Here is a 22,919-nt window from a genome sequence, read left to right as displayed (position 1 = left end):
TTACTAGTCCCCACAATATCATTAGGATTAGCAGAACTACCAACTTGCTTTATGCCATGGATGTAAACGTCGCCTCCATAGTTCCACGGAATAGCTTTGCTGGAGGAATATGGCACGGGGCCAGGTGCGGTAATAATCAAGGGAGCCACTTTGGGCTCAGCGGTAATCTTCACAGGCACTCTAGTAGCGGTAATCTTCACTGGAGCTTTGGACCTAGCAATCACAGATACCTCTTCAATAGAGTTGTCCACCTTAGGAACCCTTTCAAATAGAATTGTACGATCATCCATCAGCCGTTGAATGCCGTTCTTCAACTTCAAACAATCATTGGGTCGGAGTACACAGAGATCGCAATCTTCAGCACAACCTGGAAATAAACCAGCTTGCAATAAATTCTTCTTAACGATCAGGAGAGGAGATGCTAAATCAGCAACGTCAGTAACGTGAGAATTGTCGTCCACAACATTAACATTCTGGTCATGATTAGGCATAGGTGCTGTGATGACATTGGGGGTCGCCGGAGGATCAAATTCAATTTCTCCAGCGTCGATCATATCCTGAATCTTGTTCTTCAACAACCAGCAATCATTCGTATCATGCCCGGGGCTATCGGAGTGATAGGCACACCTGGCGTTGGGATTATAACGAGGAGAAGTAGTGTTGGGATTTGCAGAAGGGCCTCTGAGGGTAATCAAATTGGCCTTTAACATACTCTGCAGTGCTTGGGTTAAAGTCATATTGATCTTGGTAAACTGTCTTCTCGACCTGTCTTGTCTGTGTTGGAAGTTCTGAGATGGCGGTGCGGCAATTGTAACTGCCCCAACAGTATGGTCACGATTCTTCTTGTTATGCTTCCTCTCACTGTACACAGCATTTGATTCATTCTTTCCCTGATAGGATTTTTTGGTGCTTGCAGAAGTAGCTGCCTGTATCTTTCCACTTCGAATGCCGCTTTCAACCCGTTCACCTGTCAAGATAAGTTCAGTGAAACCTGACGAGGAACTTCCCAGTAGATGGCTGTAGAATGGGCCAGTCAGTGTACCCATGAACATGTCCACTAACTCTCGATCAGTCATAGGGGGTTTGACTCTGCCAGCCAAATCTCTCCACTTTTGAGCATATTCTTTGAAACTTTCTTTAGAGCCCATAGTCATATTTTGTAGCTGTAGCCGAGTAGGCGCTAACTCAGAATTATACTGGTAGTGCTTGTAGAAAGCTGTTGCTAAATCAGTCCATGTGCGGATGTTAGAGCTCTCAAGCTGATAATACCACTCTAACTGTGTGCCAGACAGACTCTCTTGGAAGAAATGGATCCACAGTTTCTTATCAGTAGTGTGCGGCTGAATCTTTCTCACATAAGCCCTTAGATGCATCTGAGGACAAGAGGCACCATCATACTTAGTGAAAATGGGAACCTTGAATTTGCGGGGAATGACCACATCAGAGACCAGACCCAAGTTTTCGAAATCCAGACCGGGCACTTTCTGCCCCTCCATAGCTAGCATACGTTCTTCCAGCAACTTGTACTTATCATCCTTCGGAGAGTACTGTTCATGTTCATAATCTTCATCGTCGTCCTCAGAATTGACGAGATTAGGATTCTCATCTTCCGAATCATTCTCGGTCTCTTCTTCTGAATCCTTCGGAATTCTAATCTTGACTCCTGTAACCTGTCCCTTAAGCCTTCTCCCCGGGTTGATGTAACCCACAGGTTTCTGGTCCTTCTTCTTCTCCATCAAAAGAGCTTTCAGTTCTTCCTGCCCCTTATATAAGCTCAGCATCATTTCCTGGAATTGAGCATTCTGGGCCTGGAGATCTTTGACAGTTTGTTCGAGAGCCATTGTTCAATCTGTTTGAATCTGCTGGAATCTGTTTGATAGGAAAATCGTGAGAACACTGATCCTTTAGAATACCTGTTATGCGATGCAATGCAATGTATGAAATGTTTTCAAGGACTTTCGGGATTTAACTTTGCATAAACTACCAAAAAGAGCTTTTTTTTTCTTTTCTCTTTTGTTTTTGCTTTTGTTTTTTTTTTTTCTGTTTTTTTTTTAGCAGAGTTAAATCCCTAAATCCTTGAAATGGTTAGTACAATGCCATGATGTTATGATGTTATGTTGTTATGATGTCATGTTGTTAGATAAATAACAAGCACAAGCAAGTCACACAACAATCATTCCTAGGTTTTAAGGCTTGCGTGAGTTCCATAGGTAAATACCCTCCCCACTGAAGTTTGGTTGGTTCAACCTGTCTTAGAATAGTAACCGGGTTCTAGAAGGATCTCAAATCATTGACCTTTCCTTAAGTCCACTTCAGTGCAACACCAAGTGGTTGACCGAAGCTTCCCTAAAGTCCAATCTCAAAGAGTGTAGTATCGAGTCTCAACCAACTCCAGTCGGAACCGAAGCCAGTTATCTCACTACTTTCTAATGGCCAGGATGAGTCAATTAGGGTTCTAAAGGTCTGGTTAATGCTTTTATGACACCACGCGAATGCCAAATATTTCCTCAACTAACATGAGGAACATCAGGACATCCAAAGTGCCACATTAACCGTAGCCATCATTTTGACCATTCCAGTATACGCCGGACAGTCGCGATGATCTCTTGCTACTTACCTAAGGTACACTAGATCCGGGTGTAGGATCTTTCACTCAAGCATAACATACCCAAGCAATCCCTTAAAAATAAATCAGACAAATTGAATAAGTGATCTTGTTTTTAAGGTAACCTCTCTTTTTAAGGGTCCCCAGCAGAGTCGCCAGTTCTGTCATACGGTGAACTGGACTTTTTGTGTTTTTTATCGCAATGTCGCGGTTAGCAAGAGTCGCCACCGACTTTTCTTTTATCCAATAAGGAAAGGTGGAAAAGAACAGGAAAGACCTTAATTTAGATTTTGGGTTCGGGAGGTACATTATACAAAGGGAAGGTGTTAGCACCCTTTGTATCCATGGTTATCCATGGGCTCTTAATTGCTCGATCACTTATATTATTTTTGTCTGAAAAAAAAGTGTTTGTGAATTGTTTGGAAAATTGTTTTTGGAAAGAGGATTTAACTTTGTAATGATTCTTGTATGAATGTATACAAAGTGATTATCTCGTTTAGTTTTGAAAATTGTTTAGAAAAATATAACTCGGTAATGATTCTAGTATGAATGTATACCAAGTGGTGATTTTCTGAAGATATTTTGAAAAGTGTGAGGTGTGAAAATTGTTTTTAGATTGTGAGCCAACAATTAAGAGTTATACCGACCCAAGGTCTTTATGAGCATTTCCTATCCTTATGAGGGTAAAACTGTCCTTATTATTGAGAAATAAGTAGTTTTATCCTTTGGATGTAAAAGGGTCATCGTAGGGTCATCGATTGGTCATTGAAGGCAACAGTTACGAGGATACCTTAGCATTCGAAGGGACTATCATCTTTTAACCGTAGGCAACATCGGAGGGTCATCGAGGGACAAAGTTGTATATTCGAAGGCAACATCCGAGGGACTATAATTTATTTTATGATGATTTAACCGAAGGGTCTTTGCTAAGGGTATCCCCACGTTCGCGGGACATGACCGTAATATCGTAATCGTAAGGCAACAAAGAGAGGTCCAAGATCACTTATTCAAAGGCAAAGTTTTACAATTAATTATATAATTAGGATGAAACTCCACATTAAAATTATTAAAAATAATATATTAAAAAATTAATACCTTAGAAATTAATACATTAAAAATTAATTTAGGGTGAAACTCCACAAGGGTATCCCACAAATAAAGTGGAATACCTAGCCAATAACCTTTTCCTGGGATATGTGAACCTTTACGAAACTCAAAAAAAAGAAACATGTCAGAACACCAAATCAGGGTGCAATCGAAGATTACACCGGAGAAATATCACAACAATAAATAGGATAGGATGAATAATGCATGGCTATGATAAAACATAAAAAAAAAATAGAAAAGTCAGCTACTGTCTCGTTCGCCTCTGCCTCGCCTAGCAAAGGCCACGGATTTTGAATTTGAAAACAGCCCCATGTTAGGAACTTTGAATTTTATGGCATTTTATCACAGGAATAACATGGTCAAACATTCAGGGTATTCAGGCATATTTAAATTCCCATACGAAAGCAAATTATATATCAACATTTAATCATGATGCATTATATATGTAGATATGGCCAATTGAAAGTATAAACAATAGAGATACGCAAACCTGTTTGCCAATTCAAGATTGAAGGGATTGACCACTTGTAGTATCGGAATAAGTTAGGCAGCGGGAATTGGACGGCGATGGCTTTGGTGCAGATGGGCTGCCTTCAGGGTTTCTTTACTCTGAATTCTCCGGGTAGGCAGGGTTCCTATGCCAAAGTTTCTATCCGTCCTTCTCTGTTCTCTCTCTTTCTTTTTCCTCAAGGTTTTGCTCCAAGGAAACCTCAGAGTGTTTTGCTTCTCTTCCTTCTTTCTCCAGTGAATCTCCCAGTGTAAACTCCAAGTCTCCCTCCCCTACTGAAACTTCAGTATTTATAAACTAATTTCGTGGGTAATGGGCTTGGAATGAGGGAGACCCAAGTCCAAAATAATTTGTTATATTTTATTTATTTATTTATTTTAATTATTTAATTAATTAATTAAATTTTTTTTCGTTTTTTTTCGTTTTTTTTTTTTTTCGTTTTTTTTTTTTTTTAGGAAAAATGATGGGTAATTTTTGGGGTATGACAACATGTTTGCAAGGATCGTTTCTGGTTCAAGACTTTTGTTCCAGTGGAAGATGGTTCTGTCCTCTACATGGGAGATGATCACTTCGCTCCCGTTGAAGGCAAAGGAAACGTGGTGTTAGAATTCAGTTCCGGAAAAACTATTACTTTGTTTAATGTTTTGTATGTTCCTAAATTACGAAAGAATTTAATTTCTGGCCCTGTATTAAATAAGCTTGGATACAAGCAAGTGTGTGAATCAGATAAATATGTATTATCAAAGTCTGGTGTGTTTGTAGGATTTGGATATTATAATAATGGTATGTTTATGATGAATTTGAATGGAGTTCCTAATGATTCTGGTTCTGTATTTATGTCCTCTTCGAATATTATCAATTCTTCGTTATGGCATGCTCGTCTAGGACATGTACATTATAAAAGAATGCATGAAATGTCTAAAGATAAATTAATTCCTAATCTTGATAAAAATGTAGAAAAGTGTAAAACTTGCATGTTAACTAAGATAACTAGGCAACCATTTAAAAGTATAACAAGGAAATCTGTCATTCTTGAGTTGATACATAGTGATTTATGTGATTTACATGCTACTCCATCATTAGGGCATAAAAAATATTTTGTCACTTTCATAGATGACACATCTAGATTCTGCTATGTCTATTTGTTGCACGTTAAGGACGAAGCCTTAGATAAATTCAAAATTTATAAAACTGAAGTTGAAGTGCAACAGAATGTGTTGATTAAAACATTACGCACAGATAGAGGTGGTGAATATTATGATCCTGTGTTTTTCCAATCCGTAGGAATCATTCATGAGACTACGGCTCCTTACACACCTCAACAAAATGGTGTGGCTGAAAGGAAAAATAGAGTGCTAAAAGAAATGGTGAATGCCATGTTATCTTACTCTGGTCTGAGTGAAGGATTTTGGGGAGAAGCCATGTTAACGGCATGCTATTTGTTAAATAGAGTTCCCAATAAAAGGAACAAAACTACCCCATATGAACTTTGGTATAAGAAACGACCCAACCTGACATTTCTACGTGTTTGGGGTTGTAGGGCCGTGGTTAGACTCCCGGACCCAAAAAGGAAAACTTTGGGTGAAAAGGGTGTAGCTTGCATCTTTGTTGGATATGCCGAGCACTCCAAGGCCTATAGGTTCTATGTTATAGAGCCTAATGACTCGATCTCTATTAACACAATTATAGAATCGAGAGATGCCATATTTGATGAGAACTGTTTCTCCTCTGTACCTAGACCAAAGGACTCTATACCTATTTCAGATGAATCTCTAAGAGATGATCATTCAAATGATGTGCCAAGTCAAGCACTTGAACCCCGTAGGAGCAAAAGAGCTAGAAAAACTAAATCTTATGGATCTGATTTCCAACTATATTTAGTTGAGGGATCAAAGGATCAGATTGACACTCAATATTATTATTGCTATAGTATTGAAGAGGATCCAAGAACGTATGATGAAGCTATCAAGTCTCGAGATTCTGCTTTTTGGAAAGAAGCAATTGATGAAGAGATTGGCTCTATCATGGAAAATAATACTTGGATACTATCTGATTTACCACCAGGTTGCAAACCATTGGGTTGCAAATGGATCTTCAAAAAGAAGATGAAAGTCGATGGTACAATTGACAAGTTTAAAGCTAGACTAGTTATCCAAGGCTTCAGACAAAAGGAAGGGATTGATTATTTCGATACCTATGCTCCTGTTGCCCGTATCACTACTATTAGATTGTTGATTGCCTTGGCGGCTATTCATAATCTAGTGATTCACCAAATGGATGTCAAAACAGCATTTCTGAATGGTCATTTGGAAGAAGAAGTGTATATGAAGCAACCTGAAGGTTTTGTAATGCCTGGTAATGAACATAAAGTGTGTAAACTAATTAAGTCATTATATGGGCTAAAACAAGCTCCGAAGCAGTGGCATCAAAAGTTTGATGAGGTTGTTTTGTCCAATGGTTTCATTCTAAACCAAGCTGACAAATGTGTATATAGCAAATTTGATACATCCGGTAAAGGAGTTTTCATTTGCTTATATGTTGATGACATGTTGATCTTTGGCACCGACCAAAATCAAATTGATATAACAAAGAATTTCTTGTCATCAAAGTTCTCCATGAAAGATATGGGAGAAGCGGACGTTATTCTAGGAATTAAGATTAAACGGGAAAATAAAGGGATTGTAATTACGCAATCTCATTACATTGAGAAAATGCTCAAGAAGTTCAATTGTGAAAGTTGTTCTCCAGTAAGTACTCCAATGGATCCGGGAGAAAAACTTATGCCAAATACAGGTAAACCTGTAGATCAACTCGAATATTCAAGAGCTATAGGCTCTTTGATGTATGCTATGATTAGCACTCGACCGGATATTGCTTATGCGGTTGGAAAGTTGAGCAGATTTACGAGTAATCCTAGCCGGCATCATTGGCATGCGATAACTAGGGTATTCAAGTACTTGAAGGGTACGATGAATTATGGATTGTCATATATGGGATTTCCTTCGGTGTTAGAGGGTTATTCGGATGCTAGTTGGATAAATAATGCTGAAGATTCATCCTCTACAAGTGGATGGGTGTTCTTGCTTGGGGGAGGTGCTATCTCATGGGCTTCCAAGAAGCAAACATGTATAACTAGTTCCACAATGGAATCTGAGTTTGTAGCATTAGCTGCTGCTGGTAAAGAAGCAGAATGGCTAAGGAACTTGGTATACGAGATTCCGATATGGCCTAAACCGATATCACCAATTTCTATCCGTTGTGATAGTACTGCCACATTGGCTAAAGCTTATAGTCAAATATACAATGGAAAGTCTAGACATTTGGGTGTCAGACATAGTATGATTAGAGAATTAATCATGAATGGGGTGATATCTATAGAGTTTGTTCGGTCGCAACAAAACTTAGCTGACCACTTGACGAAGGGGTTAACTAGAGACTTAGTAAAGAAGTCGGTAATTGGGATGGGATTAAAGTCCATTTAAATCTATTAGCTTTGATATACCCAATTCCCTTCTAATATGACGTTAGAAGCAGAATTCAATGTGGAAAGATCATAGCTAAAGATTGGAGCAATTATATTTATCTTCCCAGGGTATGTGCTCAGACCTGCAAGTGATGGTTAGGTTGAAGTATATCTTCTTAATGGTTCTTTTGAAAAATTGTAAATGCAGGTACAAGATTAAAAGAGTCACCTATGTAAGCATGAAGTTTTGCCGCTTCAAGAAGTTTGGACTTGGCTTCCTATATGCTTATTAATGGATAAGGACACATGGCTTGTAAAGTGTCAAGTATGAATAGTAGAGTATTGTAAGAAACATATGTGTACTATATCTTCTGACATTCAAATGGATTGACGGGTTCAATCGCTATGACACCCAGATTTTCGAGTGTTTGAAATGTGTATTTGTACTAAAATGAAAATTCAATCGCAAGACATTTTCGTTTATGCATCTGTTTGATTGTAATATACCCTTATATATTTTATTGTATATATTAAGTAAATCAAGGATTACACTAAAATGGGGGGGATTTGTTGGTGATTTTAGTATCACCCATGATTTTAGTAGTAATGAGATTTACTATAGGCCGATGCAATTATGCGTTAAAGCTTGGAAACGAGTTAGGAGTAGTGCGGAGTGCACGCTCGTAGAGCCAACGTGTAATTGACTGCAAGTAATTGAAAACGGGGTTCCAAGGGGCGTAGCCCCTGGCGGGGTGCGGGGCAGCGCCCCGCTGGGGTTCCAAGGGGCGAAGCCCCTGGCGGGGTGCGGGGCAGCGCCCTGCCGGGGTCCAAGGGGCAGAGCCCCTGGCTGGGGTCCCGCTGCCAGGTATGACTTTTCGTTTTCAGTTTTCGTTCTCCTATAAAAGGGGGAAATCTGGCCTCGGTTTAGGGTTACACACAAAAACCATTCTACGTTCCAGAATCTTTCTTTTGCCAGAAACATTCTTTCTTCAAGAATTATCCCCACAAAGATTTCGTGAACCCAGGCATAAATAGGGTCGAAATACTTTGTTCGGAAAGTGAACGAACACGATTCTTCGAAGATTATCCAGGATTATCAATTAATTATCTAACAGTAGCTTCATTAAGTACTAATATCTTGCTTTTCTTAAGTAAAACGCGGCCGAGGCAAACCAACTGTCTTTGACCCATGCTCCAGTTTTCGCCATTCTCAGTAACCGGAGAATCAAGCTTTCCTACTTTCTTTCTCACTTCATCTCCAAGTTGGCACATACCAAGAGCCTAACATGTTTCCTAAAGTGTGTTAATTTGTATAACTTGCATAAAGGGATCGGTTACTTTTTACTGTCGAGAAAATACGATTTAACAATTTTTACCTCCCATATTTGTTCATCTGTGTACTCTTCCAGCGGGTCGAGGTTGCTTCTTACAGTCCCTTCAAACATTGTTGGATCCTGCGGGATTATGCTTAGTCTGGACCGTAAATCATGGACTCCAATCGATGAGATGTTGATGTTATCGATCAATATTTTTCCTGCAAGAGGCTCAACAAGCCTAAAAAGTGCTTGCACTAGAGTTGTTTTTCCACTTCCTGTTCTTCCCACAATGCCAGTTTTTGCTCCAGCAGTAAAAGTGCATGTAAGTCCGCGTAAAACAAGAGGCAAGTGAGGGGCATATTGAACCTGTAAATCCTGGATATGAACCTCTCCGAATGAGGGCCAAGAATGATCGGGTTGATTGTCTTTTATTACAAAAGGCGCTTCACTTGGGATGGAAGTGTACTGAAGTATTCTTTCTACCGATATAATTTTGTTCTCCAAATTGCAAAGAATCGAAATTAAACTAGATTGTACAGCATTTAGATTAATCCCATATGTCACAGCTAATCCCGCAATGCCTTCACATAAATAAAATCGATGTTTTATGCCTAATGTCATTACTTACGAGTGACTATGATTAGTTAATGTATACGAGTTAAAATTGAAATACTCACGAGGATCGGCTATTGAACTTGGAAAAGATACCAAGAAAGCCAAGCAGAAAGCAAATATGGTAGAGGATAAAAGATCCAATCTAAAACTCAACCATTCCATCGCACTGGCACTGTATAGTTTAGGCTGGGAGAATTTGTCTATCAATTGCATATTCGTTTCGTTAAATCTTGATTCTTGCTCAAAACAGCTTATGGTTGTTGATCCAGAAATTGTTTCAGAAAAATGTTGTATAACTGGAGCTTGACATATACCAGTTAATCGCGCCAATTCCCGTGCTGATGCCGAGTAGTATCGCTGATACCATATGCATGCTGCCATGACAGGAATCAATACTATGAACACCTGCCATGCCGCTTGAGACATCACAGCAATAATTCCCAAGAGCTGAACGAGATCGTAGGTAAATCCCCACGCTAGGTTTGAAATGCTCATATCTACTGTACTTTGGTCTGTCGAAGCCTAAAACAAACCAGTAAAATTAAAATTTAGATAAGCAACAAACGCCGTAGCGAATCTGTTTCTGCAATGATGAGGTAAACAACTGGTTTGTTCAAAATAAACCAGCGAAGCAAAGAGTTATCGACATGTTATACATACTCTATTAAGAATTCTTCCACTTGGGGTGGAATCGAAAAATGACATTGGAGCGCGAATGAAGCTCAAATGCATTTGATTGAAGAGCATGGTGGCTGTCTTGTATCCGGCTATCGCGGCAAGAACTGCTCTGGCAAGGGTGGTAAAGGAACTTCCAATTGCCAAAGAGACATAGACAACCATCAGAGTAAAGGTTCCGATAGCAGGTTCTGCAGTTGCTGAAACAGGAGTTGCCAAAGCCATCCAATAATTGCTTGCAATTTGTAAAACCACAGTGAGTATCTGTGAAAGAAATAGGAAAGGTACAAGTGCTCCTCCATAAGCTGTTGTTATGTATTTCCAGAACACTTTCAACCCGATACTACCCCTTTCACGTTCTTCGTCTTGAACAAGTTGGCCTTTCGGAACAATTGTTTCATCTAGCTTTCCGTTTCGACCATCTATGTTTTCCACTTCTTGCTCATGTTCATAATCGCTTAATGAACCTGTGTCTTCTCAGGTAAAACTCGATGTTTTAAATGTAGGCCTTCTCTCTAAAGACTTAACTGAAGACAATGCTTTTCTGTGTGCGCCTACAAGTTCCATAAAATTGGTTCCTGATGTAAGAATGTCATTGTATTTTCCTGATTGAGTTATCCTTCCTTCTTTCATAACCTATATGAATTGTAAGAAAGAAAAAGGTAAGCTATAATGTTTAAAAGTTTGAGTTAAGGAGCGTGACGAAATATATAAACCACTCACAAGTATCAGATCCGCGTCAGGTAAGAACTCTACTTGATGTGTTATGTATATCACAGTTTTTGTTTTCAAAAGGCCAAGCAAACACTCCTGAAACAGTACAGTTAGATACAAACCTTTCCATCAAAGCAAGAGAGTTTAGAAAATAGTACCTTAAAGAGATGGGAACCTGTATGAGCATCAACAGCACTAAAGGGGTCGTCGAGTAGATATATATCGGCATCTTGGTAAAGAGCACGGGCGATTTGTACTCTTTGTTTCTGTCCACCACTCAAATTAATTCCCTTCTCTCCAATAATGGTCTGATCACCAAATGGTAAAACCTCTAGGTCTTTCTTCAACGAACATGCTTCTAGCACCTTCTCGTATTTTTCCCTATCCATCTCTTTACCGAATAGTATGTTCTCTTCGATCTTGCAGCTTTGTATCCATGCTGATTGAGCAACAAAAGCCTTTGTTCCACACACCTTCAAAATCCCAGATATCTTCGGTATTTCGCCTATTATACAAGAAAGTAAACTAGACTTGCCTGATCCAACCGTGCCACAAACAGCGACCCTCGTACCATGGAAAACTCGAAGGTTTATGTTTTTCAACGTTGTATAAACAGAAGATAATTCCCAAGAGAAATTTCCATCTACTATTTCAATTGCTATATCAGAACTACCTCGCGGAAGCTTCTCCACTACATCAGTCTGTAAATCATCTAGACGAAGAAAAGCAACAACCCTATCGAGGGAAACCTTGGTTTCTGCCATCACTGAAAGTGTGTCGGGAAAGTTATAGATAGGCATTTGAAGAATTCTGAACGTTGCAAGAGCGGATAAGATCTTTCCTGTTTCAAGTGGAATGCCTAGAAGAACACAAGCACCGAAAGTGACCACTGCAACAAACGTTGGGGTGTTAAAGAAGAGAAATCTAACAATAGCTGTACCAATAAGAAATTTCTTTAGCCACGTCTCCTCTAACTTCCTAAGCTGAATGATCTTCGATAAGAACTTCATCTCCCACGCTTGAAGCTTAAGAATCCTCATGTTCATTAGAATCTCAGTCGTTGCCTTCATTCTCTTATCCTTGAACTCCATTAAATTAGCTTGGAACTTCTCTTGTAAGGATGCCATAGGAAGGTTTAGCAGCATCACGATAACAGTTGCAGCAAAAGTAGCAACTGAAGCAACCCCGACACTTCTACGAAGAATAAACAAAGCCAAAGAAACTTGCAGAACAGCCATCCATAGGTCATGCATATACCAACAAAACTCACCTATCCTTTCAGCATCAACAGTCATTAAGTTGATGATTTCGCCGCTGCTATGTCCCTCTTTTGATTTACACGAAAGTGTCAAACCTTTAGCATAGATAATCGACACCAACATTGATTGCATCCTAACACCAACCTGTTGGAACGTAAACATCCAGTGCCTTTGCGAAAGACACTCAACAAGTTTCGATGCAACAAACGCCGTAGCCAAAACATAGCCTTCATTTTTAGCCTTGTTTTCATCATTGAGATATTGAACAAGGTTGTCAATAAGGTAAGGTCCTACATAAGTAGCACATACGTACACGAAAGCATATAAGCCAGATATAAGAATCCCTTCCCATGTCGATAACAACAACACCTTAGCGAGTTTAATAGTTGTCACAGTCCTAACATTACCACACTCCAACTCAAGCTTTTTTCTAAAAGTTGAAAAAGTTCCATAGGCAGTGTCATTGGCAGAAAGAAGTGGAAGATCTTCATGGTTTAAAGTCTTTTTACTCCCTAATGTTATTAGTGGACTCATCCATGAGAAAGTAAGAATGCTGAAAAATCCAGCCTTTGAATAACTTGTTAAAATCTCATTGGAATCAGAATTGTTGTTGTTTACACTAGCTTCATCCTTCAAAAGGGGCTCTTCAAGAGAGGCATGTTTACTCATATTCTTAACAAAACATCCCAATATGCAAATATTAGTATATTAGTGGTTATGCTAGTTGGTATTATGGAATCCATTTATTTCCCTCTTTTTCTATGGTCCACAAACACTTCCAGTGGAAACGGGTTGAAGGAGCAATTGTTGACTTTACTCTAAATCGAGAATTATAATGTGGTCACAATGAAGTGGGGTCTTTGATAAGATAGTGAAGAAAAGTCATGAAAATGGAAAATGGGAAAAAGAAGATGTCAATTTCAATGCAAAACTTTTCTCTAACACCTTACATGGTTTTACACTAAGCACATTATAGTATACTAGCGTTCAAACCGGCACTCCGTGCCCGTTTGTCCGCTTTTTTTTTATTACGCTAACGCGTAAAAATATTAACAATGTCTTTTTTTATAAGTTTGATTTTAATATAAATTATTTATATGATAAAAAATATGATATTTATTCAGATGCATATTAAATTTTATTTATAATATATAATATTTGTGCATTAAATTTTGTTTGAATTGAGAAAATTGCAGTGTGACGTGACTTTATTTAACCGTTTTTTTCAAGAAAATCAATAAATAACTCAATGTATAAACTTAAATTCTTCTTTAATGTTTTTGAATTTGTGTTCTTTAACGTTTTTGGTATGAGGATGTAATGCACGGTACATACACATGGAAACAATTAAACTTTTCTTCAACAACAGAGTAAGAATGCAACGGTAATAATCATCAATATTCATCTTTCTTTTATGAAAAAATCTCTCACGTATTGTTTACCAAAATCCCTATGAATAAATATCATGTTATATCAGTATTCTCTCTCTCTCTCTCTCTCTCTCTCTCTCTCTCTCTCTCTCTCTCTCTCTCTCTCTCTCTCTCTCTCTCTCTCTCTCTCTCTCTCTCTCTCTCTCTCTCTCTCTCTCTCTCTCTCCCCCATGATAATCAAGCTAGTATTATGTTTTAGCTTAATAATTTAAATAATTTATATAATAAACTTTTTTGACATGAAATCTCATGTCCGTTCATCCGCTTTTTTTAGGGAGTGTTTGTTTCCAGGATTCATAAAAAAATCTCATGAATAAATTACCTAAAAAAATAAAGATTTAATTTCCGTACTTTTCTAAAAATGAATTTAGCATATAGTTTGATATAATCTTTAGAAAATGAATAATGATATATTTTTCTCAAAAAAATTATGTGAAATTTCATGGGAATCAACATTCCCACTTTATTCTCGTAAGAGTAAAACAATGAGAATTGTGAAAGTTATGCAAGTTCCACTTTACTCTCTCTCTCTCTCTCTCTCTCTCTCTCTCTCTCGTGCCTGTCTGTCCGCTTTTTTTAATGCGCACAACAGAGAAAAATAAATGTATATTTTTCTTTTAATATTGAAAGATTTTACAGTGTTCTAGTTTGGTTGTATATTGAAGCAAAAGAAAATTATATTTAGTTATGATATAAAGAATACAATATGAGCTTGGTATGTCGTGTAACCAAAATGAGAATCAATGTGTGATAATTTTTTTTAATGTACTTAATAAATATCTGCGGGTGCGATAAAAGAATTTGTTTATAGACTACATTTTTTGTGTATCCACCATCTTCTCCTTTCAATTTTCCTTCCCTAGTTAAAACTCTTGATCGATTCAGAAAATGACGATTCACTTTTAAAATGGAATCTATAGTGAGAGATTGGCTTTCGGGCATGATCGATTCGGAAAATGATTGTACTTCGAATATATGGATCTTGGAACGAAAAATGAAAGGGAGAGTGGTATATATGGATAATAGAACAACATTCAAATATATTCTTTTAACATGAATTTTCAAATATGATTTTTCTTTTATGATCAATGAAACCGATACTCAGAATTTTACCCTCTTAGATGAAGGCCAATCTGAGAGGGTTACTATGGAGAAGTCATTTCTATATCATAGATAGATAAAGTTATGTTGTTAAAAATTGACGATTCACTTTTAGTTAATTCTTTTATTTGGTACTCGACTTTAATCTGGTTAACTATAATTTGGGAGTTACTTCTTCCCCAGAGGTTGATTGCCTCTATTTCTCTCTCAGATTTTATCCCTATGATTAGTGCTTCGTATTCAGCCTAATTATTGTTAACTTTGAAACTGAATCATAATGATTATTTAATCACTATGTTGCCTTGTTCTTCTAACATTATTCCTGCCCCACTCACCTTCAAATTCAAGGATCCTTTTTGCAAATATTAAATTTTAAATTTTAGTTTGATCTAATAAATGTTTGAATGACATCAGTTGAAAATAAGCATGATTTAGAGATCACAATTTATGAAATTTTCATGTTACTCGTCGATGTTGATCTATAGCATCAAATACATTAATGTAGTGATCGTCAAGGTTTAGTCACATTATACGCAAGTGTCGATATTTGTGGTGGTCTCATTATTGATTTGTGAGGTAAAAGGATATTGCAATATAAAAATATAAAGATATATAACATTTAAATGCGATGAAAAAAAACCACCCATAACTTGAAGTAGTTTTTTTGTGTGCAGTTATTGGATTATTTTTTATTTATTAAAAAGTATATCAAAATAATTATTTATTTATTGTAATTACCTAAAAGATAGAGACTATAATAGGAATCAAAAAGTTGGAATCCCTTTATATATACAGTTATAGATTATAGATTAGTAAATATAAATTATTTAAAGTATAAGGAAATTGTTAATACCGAGACATAATAATATGGTTCCATTATTACTGTAACTGTTTCTTCTCATCCTAATTCTAAAGTGTGGGTAGTTATTGTTGTTATGGTTTTTTAGTAAATATAAATTATATAAAGGGCAAATTTGGAAGAAAAATAAGCCATACCAAAATTCCCTATCCCCTTTATAGATAGTAATAGATGTGTTAAGTATATTTAGGTGTTCTATGTGTTATAACTTGTGATGTAAGTTTTCTGCAAGAAACTTTAACAATGAAGAAAAATATAATGTTTTACATGTGAGAATTCTAAAGCGCGTGTTTCCACACTAACTTTTAAATTTGATTATTCCCTATCAATTTATGTATATCAGATGTAAATGGTGTTGAAGTAAGCCTCATAATCTCAAATGTAGAATTTTGATTTTAGAACTGTCATACAGCATTGCAGCTATGGAGGCTGAATCCAACGCGTCTCGGGTCAGCATGGGGCCGGTTCGACTTAGCTCGTCTAATCTCAAGGTTGCTGCGGCTAGCCTTGGAGTCGGGTTGGCTCGAGGACAACTCATTTGCTTGGTCGCGGCTCTGATCGAGTTGCCCATCGGGTTTGAAAGTGTGGTCCCTCATAGTTTCTAGTGTTTATATATGCGGATCTCTCTCACTTTTGTAGGACAAGGAATTCAAGTGTGTGCATCACCATTGACTTTGAGTCGAGATCGAGAATTGTGGAAGTATACCTCAAGATTTATAGTGATAGGTGCAAAATTCTGGAATAAGACCTATTAGCAGCCTCACATGGGCAGCGGAGCCCAATAGTCTAGTCCATCAAGATTTCAAAGTATTATACACTACAACAAATAATATTTTTCATGATAACTTTCACCTCAAACAATAGAAAATCGAGGTATAAAGTTAATGCGCGTTATTTTTTATTATTTTAAAAAATAAAAAACTATATATTCTCTCTGTTTTTCATAATACCTATTGAAAAACAATTCAGTACGAATTTCGATTCCCAACTATCGCAGAGAGACATAAAATAATAATATTTTACTATAAAAATATTCTTTAAACATATTTTACACTAATCCTTACTAATATGAAGCCGCCCCAAATTTGCAAGCATCATTCTTTAGGATGGATTGAAAGAACGAAAAAATCTTCAATATTTTTATCTTGAACAAAATATTTTTTCTGCTTTTGCAATCTGTCTCACATAATGGTGTTGATGTTGTCGTTTTTGCATTTTTGGAATAACCTTCGGTTAAAGAAGGGAGCTCCACCTTTGAAGAGTACTCAGTTGATAAATTGTAAGTGCAGAAAATCATTATTGTATCAAAAAAAATTATTTTTTTAAAGGGTATGCAACAAAGTTTGAATATCGCAAAAGATTTGTTATAAACAATGTATTTTAATATTTTATTTAAACAATGTAATTAGAAAAAGAATTATTCACCTCGGTTTTTAAATAATCATATTTTACTATAAAAACACTTGTTAAACATATTTTATCCTAAAACTAATTTCTATATAGTTGTCCCAAAGAAATATTCATTAAACATGATTTTACCCTAAAGATCTGTTAGAAGAGTTTTAATGAATATTCGTTGGAAGAGATATTCACCACCATCCATGTGATCATGCGTTGCTACTACATATCTCTGGGATGGATTGCAAATGCAAAAAAACAAAAATTCTCATTGAGAAACAAAACTCTGGCATCTTGCATGGGACTTGAGCATAAAAAATAATTTTTTTTTATTGAAAAACAGATTTTACAATGTATTTTTAATATTCTGGATAAACAATGTAATTAAAAAAACAACTTATTCACCTCGGTTTTCTTCGTGACCGAGAGGATATTAAGCGTTTTTTTTACTATATTCAATGGACTTAAACAAATTTTTACCGTCCATTTAATATTTATCAACACTCAAGAATCTGTCATTAGTGATCCACGTGAAATCTAAGAGACATCAATTATAAAAATATGTTGAATATTGAAAATCTAACCTATATGAAACATGAAACGCTTGAAACATAAAGCCGTTTGGAAAAGTTCTCTAAGATGGATTGCAAGAGCAAAAAATTACTTGGGTTTAAGGTTTGTTTTCTTAAATATTTATTTGAGCACAAAATCATATATTTGAATATTGATTTTATTTATCTAACCCTTATTTTGTTTTGCTTCAGAATCAAATGCATGCAACATCCGTAGAGAAGAATCTTGCATCCAACATTTGATCTTCCCCAAGATTCAATAATTCGAAGATCTAAATTATAGATCTTTAGGGAGTTTGATTTTTATCAAGATCCCTAGGGAATTTGTTTTTTATCGATATCTCTAGGAAATTTAATTTTTATTTTAATATTATGTGTAAACAATGTAATATTTTGGGTAAACAATATAACAATTAAAAAAAAGAAATAATTGTACCCCTTGATTTTCAAGATAAACCGAGATATAAGATATGCTAGTTTTTTCAAATAATAAAAGTGATGTTGTTGGGGTTCGAACCCATGTGCATATAACGTTACTCTTCGATTTTTAAATCACCGAGGTAATAAGTGACAAATTTTCATGACGCCCTTCGTTACCTCGCTATTACAGCCGAGGTGAAATGCATTTTGCGTCCGTTAAAAGTATGTTTTATAGTAGTGATAAATGTGTTTCTCTGTCACTTTTGTAAGGTGTGAAGAAATGGTAATTCTAATGAAAAACATTTAGAGAAAAATTTGTAGTTCTTATCAGATTGACTATTTGGATTAACAACATTTAGCAAAACAGCAATATGGAAAAGTGTTCAAGTGTTAAAGACTGGTCTAGCTTGCATAAGTTGTATAAAGGACACATGTTGGACACGATGTTGCAGCATGTTGGTACGATATTTGGATCTTGCTCAACAGACGCCAAATTGTTGCGTTTTGAATTAATCTTTTAAGAAGATTTAGTTCTATTTTATTGCTAATTGACTTAACAATATGATTAGGTGATTTGTTTGACAGTTGAATGAAGATTGATCCAAATTTAAATGAAGATTTAAATTGAACCAAATCATATCTTGCTGCAGATATTCAAGAAACAAATCAAATATCCAACAGATTCTGCACTAATTCTGGACGAAATCAAATCTCAAATCCATGAAGAAAAATCCATGATTATTATGCTATATAAGGAGCTCAAAACAACCATTGGTAGCCAGGAAATGCATTGAATATTTAGAGTGTTAGGGTTTATTTTTGAGTCTTTATTATTGTTGTATGTACACCTATATGTTTCAGTAACTTGACATATAAGGTTTGTCTAGAGTTGAGTGGTAGTTTTAACATTGGTTATTAAGTTGTAATCTCCAATCACGGATTGTGTGATTGAGAAGAAAGTGGGTAGGTTCTCATATTTAGGGGGAGACTCTAAATAGAAAGTCATTGGATAATGTTAGGAAGAGGCATTGAATAACATAGGCTTTGTTGTTGCTTGTAAGATTAAAAGTACTAAGATACTATAATGAATTTCCTTTCTTGGATTGTGGACTCAGCCTCCCAGATGTAGGTGTGGTTTCACTGAACTGGGTAAACAACTATCGTGTTATTTACTTTTTTTTTTCTGCTTCATCATCCAGTATCTTATATTGTGGTGTTTCTGGTTTAACTTTTCGAACTTGTTATTGAAGCATCACATTCGACATCTGTCCCCTGAGGTACAAAATTTCAATTGACATCAAAGAAGGCACCCTAGCCTGTTGGGTAAGCTCTAGGAAAGATAAATTCTTCTCAAATGGATATAATGAAAGATTGAGGATCGATCAATAAACCACCTGTCTTGGATGACACCAATTATGATTATTGGAAGGCTATGATGGTGGTCTTTCTGAAATCCATAGGCAACAAAGCATGGAAAGATATGATAAAAGGATGGAAACATCCAGTGATCACATATGGAGATGGAACTACTAGCTTAAAACCAGAAGTTGAATGGACGAATGTTGAAGATGGGGAAGCTCTTGGAAACTCCAAGGCTTTGATTGTTATCTTAATGGTGTAGATACAAATATGTTCAGGTTGATCAATACATGTTCAGAAGCTACAAAAATATGAGAGATTCTCAAAAATGCACATGAAGAAACCTCAAAAGTTTGTATGTCAAGGTTCACTAATACAAAAAATACATATAATGACAGTTGCGAAACAAATATAATGATGGTTGCACGTCCGTTGTTAGGTAGCATTATTGTATGTATGTTGGTTTCCACAACGGGCGTGTGATCGTGGTTATAAGTTAGGTAGCGTGCTACCTATCACAATAATTATATTAAACAACCGTTGTGATATATATTTAGGTCATGGGTTCGAAACCAAGAAGCAACAATTTATTTGGAATATAATTAACATTTCACCACGGTACCGTTGTGGAAAGTACCCTGAGTTTATTATAAAATATGTATATTTCTTCTTTTTCCCTACACCTCACTAAACATATACAACCATCAAAATTGATGTAGAAGATAATAATTTGAAAAATTAAATTATTCTTGAAAAACAACTTAAACGAACCACTATTTTTCAAATTGCATTCATACCGTAACTCAACTCTTGCTACTTAACACGTAGTATTTGATTAAATGCCCCATGTTATTTAAAGCAACTGTCCATTCCTAGTCTATTTTGCAAAGCATCAATATGTTGACTAATTCGGAATCATCATCATCATTATTTTAATCAATGATGAAGATTATTATGATGATAGTGATGAAGATGATTCAATTTCTCAACAAATTTGATGTTTTAAAATATAAATTAATAGAGTATAAACTGTTTCTTTGAAGAACCTGGGGTAATAAACTAAGTTCTATGTGTTAAAGAGCGATAGATGAATTATGAGATGCATGCAATTCGAAAAATATGTTTGATCTAAATTGCATTTCAAATATAGCATACTTATAAAATTATTATTTTCTAAATCACTTTAGATGGATGCATGTTCAATGAAGGGTTAGTGAAACAAATAATCTGCATACATTATAATAAACTCAACATCAACATATGTGAGGGCAAAGATCCCTTGTCCTTATTTTAATGATGTCAAACCTTTTTAGTTGCTCATAATGTGTGCTTTGGACGGTGTCATCATATCATAGAATGCATTCATCCTCCAACATGCCCAAAGTATAAGTGAGATGAGTCCATGCATATAGGAGCATTTCATAGATATGAATAATGCACTTGATCATCATTGGTACCTTAGGTTCATAAGAAAATGGTTTGAATTGACCAAAATATCAAAAACTCATGTTTGACAGTTTAAGAATTTTGAGTTGACTCATCCCCTATTTAAGTCGACTCATTAAGTCGACTCATTGGCTGTTTCATTTGAACCATGTTGCCACGGGTCTGAACAGGTTGAGTCATGAGTTGACTCAACTCTGGAAAAACCTGTTTGAGTTGACTCATCCCCTGTTTGAGTCGACTCATTGGCTGTTTGAGTCGACTCATTGGCTGTTTCATTTGAACCATGTTGCCACGGGTCTAAACAGGTCGAGTCATGAGTCGACTCAACCTGTTTGAGTCGACTCAACTGTGTGAACAGGTCGACTGGTCGCTGTTGGCACCCAATTTTCTACTGTGCATTTTTGCAAAATTATTCTGTTACGTCTGTTACTTTGTCCATGCATCATATAAATATTCTAGAGTCTCTTCTTCAACATTTTAACAAGAAAAGTGAAAGATATACACCAATGTGCTCATCATCTTCATTCTTCATTGCATTTCTCAATAATCACACATAATAATCTTTGTTGAGCATTGTGCATTGCAGTGGTGATAACGTTCAAATAAGATTGGATTATCTTAGTTTGGGTTGAGACTTTGTGTGGGTTTTTCTTGAATAAAACCCTTGAGGTTTTGTCCTCCAAGAATTGGGGTTTTTTGCACTAACCTTTGCTTCGTAGATTCAACCGAGTGAAAAGTTTGAAGAACGGAAGGTTCGGTCAAACAAGTAGCGGTAAACGGAGGATTGTGAAGAAAGCTTCGGGATCAAGTGAATTGCGTTCAAAATCGGCCGAGCTAATTTTTTGGAGAACGTGGCGTTCTTGCAATAAGGTAGCGGTAACCGGAGGTTTGTTCAAAGTGCTTGAAGAACTTGTTTCAACTCGAATCAAGGGGAGAGAATAGAATAGGATCTGCAACAACTCTAGGGGTTGATTGGTGGTGATCATTTGTTCTCTTGTATTGACTTTGCAACGTGTTAATAAAAACATCTAAATTCTAGATTTAGAATTGAGGGCAAACGTACCCTAAGCGAGGACGATAGGGGAACTGCCTCAATAAATCCGGTCTTGTTCTCTCTATCTCTTAACTCTTTAAATTCTGCATTAATTATGTTTTGTGTGAAATTAATCGTAAAATCAATATCTCTTGATTGGTGTGCATATCAATTGTTCGATAAATTGTTGCAATCACTTTGATTGCAACTGAGTAAAATTTTGCACATTCAACTTGAGTGAAATTGAAACTTGGTATGGAGTGCACACCAAGTGTTCGATAAAATTAATCTCACACAAACTTAGTAATATGTTCCTTGATATCTTATTGTGTTAAGCATTATTAGAGGTAACGATATCAAGGATCATAGTGGTTAATCGATTGATTTAGATAGGGGTTGATAATCTCTATCTTAAGTAATTCCATTCGGTTTCACGCATATCTGATCTTTTCATTAACGGATCGTTTAGACGATTAAAATCTAGGGTGCTTCCGCAACTGTTGAAAACATTTTTAAAAAACGCTAAATTTCAAAACTGATATATTCAACCCCCCTTCTAGATCAGCACTATCGTCTAACAAGTGGTATCACAGGTGTCGGTTCATCTAGTGCTTCACATATGACTTTTTAGAAAATGAGTAACGATCCTAAAGGGGTGTACAATAGGGCGCCTATTTATACCGGTGAAAACTATAGTTATTGGAAATATTGTATGCGTATCCATATCAACTCTATTGATAGGAAATTATGGAAAGTTATCCAAGATGGTCCTATGGAAATAACCATGACAAAGGCAGATGGTTTTGTTATACCTAAACCTGAAGCACAGTGGAATGAAGTAGATGAGAAAAAGTATAACTATGATTGGAAAGCCATAAATATGCTCATTGCCGCCTTAGGTGTTGATGAGTATTATTGGGTTTCCCATTATACTAGTTCTAAAGCTATGTGAGACTCATTGCAAATTACCCATGGGGGAACCAATGATGTCAAACTAGCTAGAATCAACACTTTAACTCAAGAATTTGACCTTTTTCAT

The 22,919-nt window shown here is 36.2% G+C and overlaps 1 pseudogene; it reads right to left on the bottom strand.

The window, feature by feature from the left end:
- Window positions 1-7,610: 7,610 nt before the first annotated feature.
- Window positions 7,611-13,096, bottom strand: LOC127084611 (ABC transporter C family member 3-like; annotated as a pseudogene).
- Between the last annotated feature and the right edge of the window lie 9,823 nt (window positions 13,097-22,919).

This window comes from Lathyrus oleraceus, chromosome 5, assembly GCF_024323335.1.
Source record: "Lathyrus oleraceus cultivar Zhongwan6 chromosome 5, CAAS_Psat_ZW6_1.0, whole genome shotgun sequence".
NCBI classification, from domain to species: domain Eukaryota; kingdom Viridiplantae; phylum Streptophyta; class Magnoliopsida; order Fabales; family Fabaceae; genus Lathyrus; species Lathyrus oleraceus.
Note: the sequence above shows the minus strand (reverse complement) of the source record. Positions and strands in the feature narration are given on the sequence as shown.